The 14,937-nt window shown below is 42.3% G+C and overlaps 1 protein-coding gene across 1 annotated transcript in view; it reads left to right on the top strand.

The window, feature by feature from the left end:
* Nucleotides 1-13,559: 13,559 nt before the first annotated feature.
* The window catches only part of Mvb12 (multivesicular body subunit 12-like Mvb12), a 189,840-nt gene continuing 188,462 nt past the window's right edge, over nucleotides 13,560-14,937 (top strand). Inside the window, exon 1 of the mRNA XM_071683745.1 lies at nucleotides 13,560-13,736. The gene's annotated coding sequence lies outside the window, so the exon portion shown is untranslated. The remainder of the gene's footprint in view (nucleotides 13,737-14,937) is intronic.

Genomic DNA, 14,937 nt, shown 5'->3' on the forward strand with positions numbered 1-14,937 from the left:
GGTTCCTTTCCTCAAACATACTACCTATCTCTCCTTTTTTCACATCTTGGTTACATCCACACACATTTAGACACCCGAATCTGAGCCTTCGAGGAGGATGAGCACTCCCCGCGTGACTCCTTCTTCTGTTTCCCCTTTTAGAAAGTTAAAAATACAAGGAGGGGAGGGTTTCTGGCCCCCTACTCCCGTCCCCTCTAATCGCCTACATATATAAAAGGGCAAATGAGAGTTGGGGTGAGAGAGTATCATTAAATTTTAGGGAGAATAAAAAGATGTTCTGGAAGGAGGTAAATAAAGTGCGTAAGACAAGGGAGCAAATGGGAACTTCAGTGAAGGGCGCAAATGGGGAGGTGATAACAAGTAGTGGTGATGTGAGAAGGAGATGGAGTGAGTATTTTGAAGGTTTGTTGAATGTGTTTGATGATAGAGTGGCAGATATAGGGTGTTTTGGTCGAGGTGGTGTGCAAAGTGAGAGGGTTAGGGAAAATTATTTGGTAAAGAGAGAAGAGGTAGTGAAAGCTTTGCGGAAGATGAAAGCCGGCAAGGCAGCAGGTTTGGATGGTATTGCAGTGGAATTTATTAAAAAAGGGGGTGACTGTATTGTTGACTGGTTGGTAAGGTTATTTAATGTATGTATGACTCATGGTGAGGTGCCTGAGGATTGGCGGAATGCGTGCATAGTGCCATTGTACAAAGGCAAAGGGGATAAGAGTGAGTGCTCAAATTACAGAGGTGTAAGTTTGTTGAGTATTCCTGGTAAATTATATGGGAGGGTATTGATTGAGAGGGTGAAGGCATATATATATATATATATATATATATATATATATATATATATATATATATATATATATATATATATATATATATATATATATATATATATATATATATGTATATATATATATATATATATATATATATATATATATATATATATATATATATATATATATATGTACACAGACACATGCATATATACCCATGCACACAATTCACACTGTCTGCCTTTATTCATTCCCATCGCCACCTCGCCACACATGGAATGCCATCCCCTCCCCCTTCATGTGTGCGAGGTAGCGCTAGGAAAAGACAACAAAGGCAACATTCGTCCACACTCAGTCTCTAGCTGTCATGCAATAATGCCCGAAACCTCAGCTCCCTTTCCACATCCAGGCCCCACACAACTTTCCATTGTTTACCCCAGACTCTTCGCATGCCCTGATTCAATCCAGTGACAGCACGTCAACCCCGGTATACAACATCGATCCAATGCACTCTATTCCTTGCCCGCCTTTCACCCTCCTGTATGTTCAGGCCCCGATCACTCAAAATCTTTTTCACTCCATCTTTCCACCTCCAATTTGGTCTCCCACTTCTCCTCGTTCCCTCAACCTCCGACACATATATCCTCTTGGTCAATCTTTCCTCACTCATTCTCTCCATGTGCCCAAACCATTTCAAAACACCCTCTTCTGCTCTCTCAACCACGCTCTTTTTATTTCCACACATCTCTCTTACCCTTACATTACTTACTCGATCAAACCACCTCACACCACACATTGTCCTCAAACATCTCATTTCCAGCACATCCACCCTCCTGCGCACAACTCTATCCATAGCCCACGCCTCGCAACCATACAGCATTGTTGGAACCACTATTCCTTCAAACATACCCATTTTTGCTTTCTGAGATAATGTTCTCGACTTCCACACATTCTTCAAGGCTCCCAGGATTCTCGCCCCCTCCCCCACCCTATGATTCACTTCCGCTTCCATGGTTCCATCCGCTGCCAGATCCACTCCCAGATATCTAAAACACTTTACTTCCTACAGTTTTTCTCCATTCAAACTCACCTCCCAATTGACTTGACCCTCAACCCTACAGCACCTAATAACCTTGCTCTTATTCACATTTACTCTTAACTTTCTTCTTTCACACACTTTACCAAACTCAGTCACCAGCTTCTGCACTTTCTCACATGAATCAGCCACCAGCGCTGTATCATCAGCGAACAACAACTGACACTTCCCAAGCTCTCTCATCCACAACAGACTTCATTCTTGCCCCTCTTTCCAAAACTCTTGCATTCACCTCCCTAACAACCCCATCCGTAAACAAATTAAACAACCATGGAGACATCACACACCCCTGCCGCAAACCTACATTCACTGAGAACCAATCACTCTCCTCTCTTTCTACACGTACACATGCCTTACATCCTCGATAAAAACTTTTCACTGCTTCTAACAACTTTCCACCCGCACCATATATTCTTAATACCTTCCACAGAGCATCTCTATCAACTCTATCATATGCTTTCTCCAGATCCATAAATGCTACATACAAATCCATTTGCTTTTCTAAGTATTTCTCACATACATTCTTGAAAGCAAATACCTGATCCACACTTCCTCTACCACTTCTGAAACCACACTGATCTTCCCCAATCTGATGCTCTGTACATGCCTTCACCCTCTCAATCAATACCCTTCCATATGATTTACCAGGAATACTCAACAAACTTATACCTCTGTAATTTGAACACTCACTCTTATCCCCTTTGCCTTTGTACAATGGCTCTATGCACGCATTCCGCCAATCCTCAGGCACCTCACCATGAGTCATACATACATTAATAACCTTACCAACCAGTCAACAATACAGTCACCCCCTTTTTAATAAATTCCACTGCATTACCATCCAAACCTGCTGCCTCGCCGGCTTTCATCTTCCGCAAAGCTTTTACTACCTCTTCTCTGTTTACCAAGTCATTTTCCCAAACCCTCTCACTTTGCACACCACCTCGACCAAGACACCCTATATCTGCCATTCTATCATCAAACACATTCAACAAACCTTCAAAATACTCACTGCATCTCCTTCTCACATCACCACTACTTGTTATCACCTCCCCATTAGCACCCTTCACTTAAGTTCCCATTTGCTCCCTTGTCTTACGCACTTTATTTACCTCCTTCCAAAACATCTTTTTATTCTCCCTAAAATTTAATGATACTCTCTCACCCCAACTCTCATTTGTGCTCTTTTTCACCTCTTGCACCTTTCTCTTGACCTCCTGTCTCTTTCTTTTATACATCTCCCACTCAACTGCATTTTTTCCCTGCAAAAATTGTACAAATGCCTCCCTCTTCTCTTTCACTAATAATCTTACTTCTTCATCCCACCACTCACTACCCTTTCTAATCAACCCACCTCCCACGCTTCTCATGCCACAAGCATCTTTTGCGCAATCCATCACTGCTTCCCTAAATACATCCCATTCCTCCCCCACTCCTCTTACTTCCATTGTTCTCACCTTTTTCCATTCTGTACTCAGTCTCTCCTGGTACTTCCTCACACAAGCCTCTTTCCCAAGCTCACTTACTCTCACCACCCTCTTCACCCCAACATTCACTCTTCTTTTCTGAAAACCCATACAAATCTTCACCTTAGCCTCCACAAGATAATGATCAGACATCCCTCCAGTTGCACCTCTCAGCACATTTACATCCAAAAGTCTCTCTTTCGCGCGCCTGTCAATTAACACGTAATCCAATAACGCTCTCTGGCCATCTTTCCTACTTACATACGTATACTTATGTATATCTCGCTTTTTCAACCAGGTATTCCCAATCACCAGTCCTTTTTCAGCACATAAATCTACAAGCTCTTCACCATTTCCATTTACAACACTGAACACCCCATGTATACCAGTTATTCCCTCAACTGCCACATTACTCACCTTTGCATTCAAATCACCCATCACTATAACCCGGTTGCGTGCATCAAAACCACTAACACACTCATTCAGCTGCTCCCAAAACACTTGCCTCTCATGATCTTTCTTCTCATGCCCGGGTGCATATGCACCAATAATCACCCATCTCTCTCCATCAACTTTCAGTTTTACCCATATTAATCAAGAATTTACTTTCTTACATTCTATCACATACTCCCACAACTCCTGTTTCAGGAGTACTGCTACTCCTTCCCTTGCTCTTGTCCTCTCACTAACCACTGACTTTACTCCCAAGACATTCCCAAACCACTCTTCCCCTTTACCCTTGAGCTTCGTTTCACTCAGAGCCAAAACATCCAGGTTCCTTTCCTCAAACATACTACCTATCTCTCCTTTTTTCACATCTTGGTTACATCCACACACATTTAGACACCCGAATCTGAGCCTTCGAGGAGGATGAGCACTCCCCGCGTGACTCCTTCTTCTGTTTCCCCTTTTAGAAAGTTAAAAATACAAGGAGGGGAGGGTTTCTGGCCCCCTACTCCCGTCCCCTCTAATCGCCTACATATATAAAAGGGCAAATGAGAGTTGGGGTGAGAGAGTATCATTAAATTTTAGGGAGAATAAAAAGATGTTCTGGAAGGAGGTAAATAAAGTGCGTAAGACAAGGGAGCAAATGGGAACTTCAGTGAAGGGCGCAAATGGGGAGGTGATAACAAGTAGTGGTGATGTGAGAAGGAGATGGAGTGAGTATTTTGAAGGTTTGTTGAATGTGTTTGATGATAGAGTGGCAGATATAGGGTGTTTTGGTCGAGGTGGTGTGCAAAGTGAGAGGGTTAGGGAAAATTATTTGGTAAAGAGAGAAGAGGTAGTGAAAGCTTTGCGGAAGATGAAAGCCGGCAAGGCAGCAGGTTTGGATGGTATTGCAGTGGAATTTATTAAAAAAGGGGGTGACTGTATTGTTGACTGGTTGGTAAGGTTATTTAATGTATGTATGACTCATGGTGAGGTGCCTGAGGATTGGCGGAATGCGTGCATAGTGCCATTGTACAAAGGCAAAGGGGATAAGAGTGAGTGCTCAAATTACAGAGGTATAAGTTTGTTGAGTATTCCTGGTAAATTATATGGGAGGGTATTGATTGAGAGGGTGAAGGCATATATATATATATATATATATATATATATATATATATATATATATATATATATATATATATATATATATATATATATATATATATATATATATATATATATATATATATATATATATATATATATATATATATATGTACACAGACACATGCATATATACCCATGCACACAATTCACACTGTCTGCCTTTATTCATTCCCATCGCCACCTCGCCACACATGGAATGCCATCCCCTCCCCCTTCATGTGTGCGAGGTAGCGCTAGGAAAAGACAACAAAGGCAACATTCGTCCACACTCAGTCTCTAGCTGTCATGCAATAATGCCCGAAACCTCAGCTCCCTTTCCACATCCAGGCCCCACACAACTTTCCATGGTTTACCCCAGACTCTTCGCATGCCCTGATTCAATCCACTGACAGCACGTCAACCCCGGTATACAACATCGATCCAATGCACTCTATTCCTTGCCCGCCTTTCACCCTCCTGTATGGTCAGGCCCCGATCACTCAAAATCTTTTTCACTCCATCTTTCCACCTCCAATTTGGTCTCCCACTTCTCCTCGTTCCCTCCACCTCCGACACATATATCCTCTTGGTCAATCTTTCCTCACTCATTCTCTCCATGTGCCCAAACCATTTCAAAACACCCTCTTCTGCTCTCTCAACCACGCTCTTTTTATTTCCACACATCTCTCTTACCCTTACATTACTTACTCGATCAAACCACCTCACACCACACATTGTCCTCAAACATCTCATTTCCAGCACATCCACCCTCCTGCGCACAACTCTATCCATAGCCCACGCCTCGCAACCATACAGCATTGTTGGAACCACTATTCCTTCAAACATACCCATTTTTGCTTTCTGAGATAATGTTCTCGACTTCCACACATTCTTCAAGGCTCCCAGGATTCTCGCCCCCTCCCCCACCCTATGATTCACTTCCGCTTCCATGGTTCCATCCGCTGCCAGATCCACTCCCAGATATCTAAAACACTTTACTTCCTACAGTTTTTCTCCATTCAAACTCACCTCCCAATTGACTTGACCCTCAACCCTACAGCACCTAATAACCTTGCTCTTATTCACATTTACTCTTAACTTTCTTCTTTCACACACTTTACCAAACTCAGTCACCAGCTTCTGCACTTTCTCACATGAATCAGCCACCAGCGCTGTATCATCAGCGAACAACAACTGACACTTCCCAAGCTCTCTCATCCACAACAGACTTCATTCTTGCCCCTCTTTCCAAAACTCTTGCATTCACCTCCCTAACAACCCCATCCGTAAACAAATTAAACAACCATGGAGACATCACACACCCCTGCCGCAAACCTACATTCACTGAGAACCAATCACTCTCCTCTCTTTCTACACGTACACATGCCTTACATCCTCGATAAAAACTTTTCACTGCTTCTAACAACTTTCCACCCGCACCATATATTCTTAATACCTTCCACAGAGCATCTCTATCAACTCTATCATATGCTTTCTCCAGATCCATAAGTGCTACATACAAATCCATTTGCTTTTCTAAGTATTTCTCACATACATTCTTGAAAGCAAATACCTGATCCACACTTCCTCTACCACTTCTGAAACCACACTGATCTTCCCCAATCTGATGCTCTGTACATGCCTTCACCCTCTCAATCAATACCCTTCCATATGATTTACCAGGAATACTCAACAAACTTATACCTCTGTAATTTGAACACTCACTCTTATCCCCTTTGCCTTTGTACAATGGCACTATGCACGCATTCCGCCAATCCTCAGGCACCTCACCATGAGTCATACATACATTAAATAACCTTACCAACCAGTCAACAATACAGTCACCCCCTTTTTAATAAATTCCACTGCATTACCATCCAAACCTGCTGCCTCGCCGGCTTTCATCTTCCGCAAAGCTTTTACTACCTCTTCTCTGTTTACCAAGTCATTTTCCCAAACCCTCTCACTTTGCACACCACCTCGACCAAGACACCCTATATCTGCCATTCTATCATCAAACACATTCAACAAACCTTCAAAATACTCACTGCATCTCCTTCTCACATCACCACTACTTGTTATCACCTCCCCATTAGCACCCTTCACTTAAGTTCCCATTTGCTCCCTTGTCTTACGCACTTTATTTACCTCCTTCCAAAACATCTTTTTATTCTCCCTAAAATTTAATGATACTCTCTCACCCCAACTCTCATTTGTGCTCTTTTTCACCTCTTGCACCTTTCTCTTGACCTCCTGTCTCTTTCTTTTATACATCTCCCACTCAACTGCATTTTTTCCCTGCAAAAATTGTACAAATGCCTCCCTCTTCTCTTTCACTAATAATCTTACTTCTTCATCCCACCACTCACTACCCTTTCTAATCAACCCACCTCCCACGCTTCTCATGCCACAAGCATCTTTTGCGCAATCCATCACTGCTTCCCTAAATACATCCCATTCCTCCCCCACTCCTCTTACTTCCATTGTTCTCACCTTTTTCCATTCTGTACTCAGTCTCTCCTGGTACTTCCTCACACAAGCCTCTTTCCCAAGCTCACTTACTCTCACCACCCTCTTCACCCCAACATTCACTCTTCTTTTCTGAAAACCCATACAAATCTTCACCTTAGCCTCCACAAGATAATGATCAGACATCCCTCCAGTTGCACCTCTCAGCACATTTACATCCAAAAGTCTCTCTTTCGCGCGCCTGTCAATTAACACGTAATCCAATAACGCTCTCTGGCCATCTCTCCTACTTACATACGTATACTTATGTATATCTCGCTTTTTCAACCAGGTATTCCCAATCACCAGTCCTTTTTCAGCACATAAATCTACAAGCTCTTCACCATTTCCATTTACAACACTGAACACCCCATGTATACCAGTTATTCCCTCAACTGCCACATTACTCACCTTTGCATTCAAATCACCCATCACTATAACCCGGTTGCGTGCATCAAAACCACTAACACACTCATTCAGCTGCTCCCAAAACACTTGCCTCTCATGATCTTTCTTCTCATGCCCGGGTGCATATGCACCAATAATCACCCATCTCTCTCCATCAACTTTCAGTTTTACCCATATCAATCAAGAATTTACTTTCTTACATTCTATCACATACTCCCACAACTCCTGTTTCAGGAGTACTGCTACTCCTTCCCTTGCTCTTGTCCTCTCACTAACCACTGACTTTACTCCCAAGACATTCCCAAACCACTCTTCCCCTTTACCCTTGAGCTTCGTTTCACTCAGAGCCAAAACATCCAGGTTCCTTTCCTCAAACATACTACCTATCTCTCCTTTTTTCACATCTTGGTTACATCCACACACATTTAGACACCCGAATCTGAGCCTTCGAGGAGGATGAGCACTCCCCGCGTGACTCCTTCTTCTGTTTCCCCTTTTAGAAAGTTAAAAATACAAGGAGGGGAGGGTTTCTGGCCCCCTACTCCCGTCCCCTCTAATCGCCTACATATATAAAAGGGCAAATGAGAGTTGGGGTGAGAGAGTATCATTAAATTTTAGGGAGAATAAAAAGATGTTCTGGAAGGAGGTAAATAAAGTGTGTAAGACAAGGGAGCAAATGGGAACTTCAGTGAAGGGCGCAAATGGGGAGGTGATAACAAGTAGTGGTGATGTGAGAAGGAGATGGAGTGAGTATTTTGAAGGTTTGTTGAATGTGTTTGATGATAGAGTGGCAGATATAGGGTGTTTTGGTCGAGGTGGTGTGCAAAGTGAGAGGGTTAGGGAAAATTATTTGGTAAACAGAGAAGAGGTAGTGAAAGCTTTGCGGAAGATGAAAGCCGGCAAGGCAGCAGGTTTGGATGGTATTGCAGTGGAATTTATTAAAAAAGGGGGTGACTGTATTGTTGACTGGTTGGTAAGGTTATTTAATGTATGTATGACTCATGGTGAGGTGCCTGAGGATTGGCGGAATGCGTGCATAGTGCCATTGTACAAAGGCAAAGGGGATAAGAGTGAGTGCTCAAATTACAGAGGTATAAGTTTGTTGAGTATTCCTAGTAAATTATATGGGAGGGTATTGATTGAGAGGGTGAAGGCATATATATATATATATATATATATATATATATATATATATATATATATATATATATATATATATATATATATATATATATATATATATATATATATATATATATATATATATATATATATATATATATATATATATATATATATATATATATATATATATATATATATATATATATATATATATATATATATATATATATATATATATATATATATCCCTGGGGATAGGGGAGAAAGAATACTTCCCACGCATTCCTCACATGTCGTAGAAGGCGACTAAAGGGGATGGGAGCGGGGGGCCAGAAACCCTCCCCTCCTTGTATTTTAACTTTCTAAAAGGGGAAACAGAAGAAGGAGTCACGCGGGGAGTGCTCATCCTCCTCGAAGGCTCAGAGTGGGGTGTCTAAATGTGTGTGGATGTAACCAAGACGAGAAAAGAGGAGAGATAGGTAGTATGTTTGAGGAAAGGAACCTGGATGTTTTGGCTCTGAGTGAAACGAAGCTCAAGGGTAAAGGGGAAGAATGGTTTGGGAATGTCTGGGGAGTAAAGTCAGTGGTTAGTGAGAGGACAGGAGCAAGGCAAGGAGTAGCACTACTCCTGAAACAGGAGTTGTGGGAGTATGTGATAGAGTGTAAGATAGTAAATTCTAGATTGATATGGGTAAAATTAAAAGTGGATACAGAGAGATGGGTGATTATTAGTGCATATGCACCTGGGATGAGAAGAAAGATCATGAGAGGCAAGTGTTTTGGGAGTAGCTGAGTGAGTGTGTTAGTGGTTTTGATGCACGAGACCGGGTTATAGTGATGGGTGATTTGAATGCAAAGGTGAGTAATGTGGCAGTTGAGGGAAAAATTGGTATACATGGGGTGTTCAGTGTTGTAAATGGAAATGGTGAAGAGCTTGTAGATTTATGTGCTGAAAAAGGATTGGTGATTGGGAATACCTGGTTGAAATAGCGAGATATAAATAAGTATACGTATGTAAGTAGGAGAGATGGCCAGAGAGCGTCATTGAACTATGTGTTAATTGACGGGCGCGCGAAAGAGAGACTTTTGGATGTTAATGTGCTGAGAGGTGCAACTGGAGGGATGTCTAATCATTATTTTGTGGAGGCGAAGGTGAATATTTGTAGGGGTTTTCAGAAAAGAAGAGAAAATGTTGGAGTGAAGAGAGTAGTGATAGTAAGTGAGCTTGGGAAGGAGACCTGTGTGAGGAAGTACCAGGAGACACTGAGTACAGAATGGAAAAAGGTGAGAACAAAGGAGGTAAGGGGAGTGGAGGAGGAATGGGATGTATCTTGGGAAGCAGTGATGGCTTGCGCAAAAGATGCTTGTGGCATGAGAAGAGTGGGAGGTGGGTTGATTAGAAAGGGTAGTGAGTGGTGGGATGAAGATGTAAGAGTATTAGTGAAAGAGAGCAGAGAGGCATTTGGACTATTTTTGCAAGGAAACAATGCGAATTAGTGGGAGATGTATAAAAGAAAGAGGCAGGAGGTCAAGAGAAAGGTGCAAGAGGTGAAAAAGAGGGCAAATGAGAGTTGGGGTGAGAGAGTATCATTGAATCTTAGGGGGAATAAAAAGATGTTTTGGAAGGTGGTAAATAAAGTGCGTAAGACAAGGGAGCAAATGGGAATTTCAGTGAAGTCGGCTAATGGGGAGGTGATAACAAGTAGTGGTGATGTGAGAAGGAGATGTAGTGAGTATTTTGAAGGTTTGTTAAATGTGTTTGATGATAGAGTGGCAGATATAGGGTGTTTTGGTCGAGGTGGTGTGCAAAGTGAGAGGGTTAGGGAAAGTTATTTGGTAAACAGAGAAGAGTTAGTAAAAGCTTTGCAGAAGGTGAAAGCCGGCAAGGCATCAGGTTTGGATGGTATTGCAGTGGAATTTATTAAAAAAGGGGGTGACTGTATTGTTGACTGGTTGGTAAGGTTATTTAATGTATGTATGACTCATGGTGAGATGCCTGGGGCTTGGTGGAATGCGTGCATAGTGCCATTGTACAAAGGCAAAGGGGATAAGAGTGAGTGCTCAAATTACAGAGGTATAAGTTTGTTGAGTATTCCTGGGAAATTATATGGAAGGGTATTGATTGAGAGTGAAGGCATGTACAGAGCATCAGATTGGGGAAGAGCAGTGTGGTTTCAGAAGTGGTAGAGGATGTGTGGATCAGGTGTTTGCTTTGAAGAATGTATTTGAGAAATACTTAGAAAAGCAAATAGAATTGTATGTAGCATTTATGGATCTGGAGAAGGCATATGATAGAGTTGATAGAGATGCCCTGTGGAAGGTATTAAGAATATATGGTGTGGGAGGCAAGTTGTTAGAAGCAGTGAAAAGTTTTTATCAAGGATGTAAGGCATGTGTACGTGTAGGAAGAGAGGAAAGTGATTGGTTTTCAGTGAATGTAGGTTTGCGGCAGGGGTGTGTGATGTCTCCACGGTTGTTTAATTTGTTTATGGATGGGGTTGTTAGTGAGGTGAATGCAAGAGTTTTGGAAAGAGGGGCAAGTATGCAGTCTGTTGTGGATGAGAGAGCTTGGAAAGTGAGTCAGTTGTTGTTTGCTGTTGATACAGCGTTGATGGCTGATTCATGTGAGAAACTGCAGAAGTTGGTGACTGAGTTTGGTAAAGTGTGTGAAAGAAGAAAGTTAAGAGTAAATGTGAATAAGAGCAAGGTTATTAGGTACAGTAGGGTTGAGTGACATGTCAGTTGGGAGGTAAGTTTGAATGGAGAAAATCTGTAGGAAGTGAAGTGTTTTAGGTATCTGGGAGTGGATCTGGCAGTGGATGGAACTATGGAAGCGGAAGTGAATCATAGGGTGGGAGAGGGGGAGAAAATTCTGGGAGCCTTGAAGAATGTGTGAAAGTCGAGAACGTTATCTCGGAAAGCAAAAATGGCTATGTTTGAAGGAATAGTGGTTCCAACAATGTTGTATGGCTGCGAGGCGTGGGCTATAGATAGAGTTGTGTGCAGGAGGGTGGATGTGCTGGAAATGAGATGTTTGAGGACAATGTATGGTGTGAGGTGGTTTGATCGAGTAAGTAATGTAAGGGTAAGAGAGATGTGTGGAAATAAAAAGAGTGTGGTTGAGAGAGCAGAAGAAGGTGTTTTGAAATGGTTTGGTCACATGGAGAGAATGAGTGAGGAAAGATTGACCAAGAGGATATATGTGTCAGAGGTGGAGGGAACGAGGAGAAGTGGGAGACCAAATTGGAGGTGGAAAGATTGAGTGAAAAAGATTTTGAGTGATCGGGGCCTGAACATGCAGGAAGGTGAAAGGCGTGCAAGTAATAGAGTTCATTGGAACGATTTGGTTTATCGGGGTGGACGTGCTGTCATTGGATTGAACCAGGGCATGTGAAGCGTCTCGGGTAAGCCATGGAAAGTTTTGTGGGGCCTGGATGTGGAAAAGGAGCTGTGGTTTCGGTACATTATTATATGACAGCTAGAGACTGAGTGTGAACGAATGGGGCCTTTGTTGTCTTTTCTTAGCGCTACCCCGCATACATGAGGGGGGAGGGGGATGTTATTACCACACATCTCTCTTACCCTTACATTATATATATATATATATATATATATATATATATATATATATATATATATATATATATATATATATATATATATATATATATATATATATATATATAACCTAACCTAGGTTATATATAAAACCTAAGTTAGGTTAGGTTAGGTTAGGTTAGGTTAGTTAGGTTAGGTTAGTTAGGTTAGGTTAGGTTAGGTTAGGTTAGGTTAGGTTAGGTTAGGTTAGGTTAGGTTAGGTTAGGTTAGGTTAGGTTAGTTAGGTTAGGTTAGTTAGGTTAGGTTAGGTTAGGTTAGGTTAGTTAGGTTAGATTAGGTTAGGTTAGGTTAGGTTAGGTTAGGTTAGTTAGGTTAGGTTAGGTTAGTTAGGTTAGATTAGGTTAGGTTAGGTTAGGTTAGGTTAGGTTAGTTAGGTTAGGTTAGTTAGATTAGGTTAGGTTAGGTTAGTTAGGTTAGGTTAGGTAGGCCATATTGCAGTGACGGAATTTGGTCAATTATCATTATAGGTCATTATGAAATTGTATGAGAAATAATCATTATCCTTTGTGATGTGATGTTCATTGTTTCTTTTAATGTTGTTGGTATATTTGTATGGAAATATTTGTTCTTACGTCCCAGAAGGTTAGGTTAGGTTAGGTTTGGTTAGGTTAGTTAGGTTAGGTTAGGTTAGGTTAGGTTTGGTTAGCATAATAATAATAATGTGTTGTTTGTCCTGGGTTTGGTGGTGGTGGTGGTCATGTGATAAGATATTGTAAGATCTAGTTTCCTGTTTTATCATAATTATAATCAGATCAATATTATTATATCATATACTGCATATATAGCTCATTTATTATGGATCTAATATTCTATATGGATGAGAAATACGTTGTTTAGTACGTCAATATTTCTCGGTATAACCGAATATACAGAAATAAACCTGTGCTAATATGGAGTTGTATAAAATAGATAAATAATGTTATTTATTTATAAGGATAAATAATTGTTATAATGAATGTATTATGTGATAAGTGAAGTATTTCCTGCTATTACGATGATGGAGGTGGTAGTGTGTGTGAAGCCTGGTTGTTGTCGTCTGGTCGTCCAACCTGAGCCCGTCTACTACCACTTACTGAGTCTGATCCTTCTACCTAACCTGGTCCTCTTACCCTGCCGTAACTGGTCGTTCGTATCAGGTTGTGACGTCACCTAACTACCTGTGTGGAGCTCAAGGTTAGTTAATACCATTGCATGATGCTGCTGCTGCTGCATGATGGTGAGAAGGTATCTTAGTGGGTGGCTCATCCACCACCCAGGATGGGTGGCTCATCCACCACCCAGGATGGGTGGCTCATCCACCACCCAGGATGGGTGGCTCATCCACCACCCAGGATGGGTGGCTCATCCACCACCCAGGATGGGTGGCTCATCCACCACCCAGGATGGGTGGCTCATCCACCACCCAGGATGGGTGGCTCATCCACCACCCAGGATGGGTGGCTCATCCACCACCCAGGATGGGTGGCTCATCCACCACCCAGGATGGGTGGCTCATCCACCACCCAGGATGGGTGGCTCATCCACCACCCAGGATGGGTGGCTCATCCACCACCCAGGATGGGTGGCTCATCCACCACCCAGGATGGGTGGCTCATCCACCACCCAGGATGGGTGGCTCATCCACCACCCAGGATGGGTGGCTCATCCACCACCCAGGATGGGTGGCTCATCCACCACCCAGGATGGGTGGCTCATGCACCACCCAGGATGGGTGGCTCATGCCACCACCCAGGATGGGTGGCTCATGCACCACCCAGGATGGGTGGCTCATGCACCACCCAGGATGGGTGGCTCATCCACCACCCAGGATGGGTGGCTCATGCACCACCCAAGATGGGTGGCTCATGCACCACCCAGGATGGGTGGCTCATGCACCACCCAGGATGGGTGGCTCATGAGAATATAATATTCATGTATTTGTCAGGTTCATTGTGGCCCACAATTTTGGACGACCAAACAAATTGCATTTGCCCTTGTGTGTGTGTGTATGTGTGTGTGTGTGTATGTGTATCTGTGTTTGTGTATGTGTATGTGTGTGTGTGTTTGTGTGTGTGTACGTTGAGGGGAGACGTGCAGGCTCACAAAGTGATGGCCGGAAGTATGTTGTTCATCAAAGTCTGCCTCAATGACATTTTACTCGTTATTACCTCAACTGATCACATTATTTCCCTCTGCTGTAGTTGTTTTGTGTTTGTTAAATACAGCCAGAGGAGTAGAACACCAATAGCAGTTTTGTAACTAATAGTAATTTGATAGTAGATAAAATGATAGTAGTGAGGGCTATGAAGATCAGAACAATTACAAAGTCATTTCTTGGACACTTGGGTTAAACATTTCCACAAAATCATGATCACATAAGAAAATCACCTCATAC

Source organism: Panulirus ornatus, chromosome 37 (assembly GCF_036320965.1).
Source record: "Panulirus ornatus isolate Po-2019 chromosome 37, ASM3632096v1, whole genome shotgun sequence".
NCBI lineage: Eukaryota > Metazoa > Arthropoda > Malacostraca > Decapoda > Palinuridae > Panulirus > Panulirus ornatus.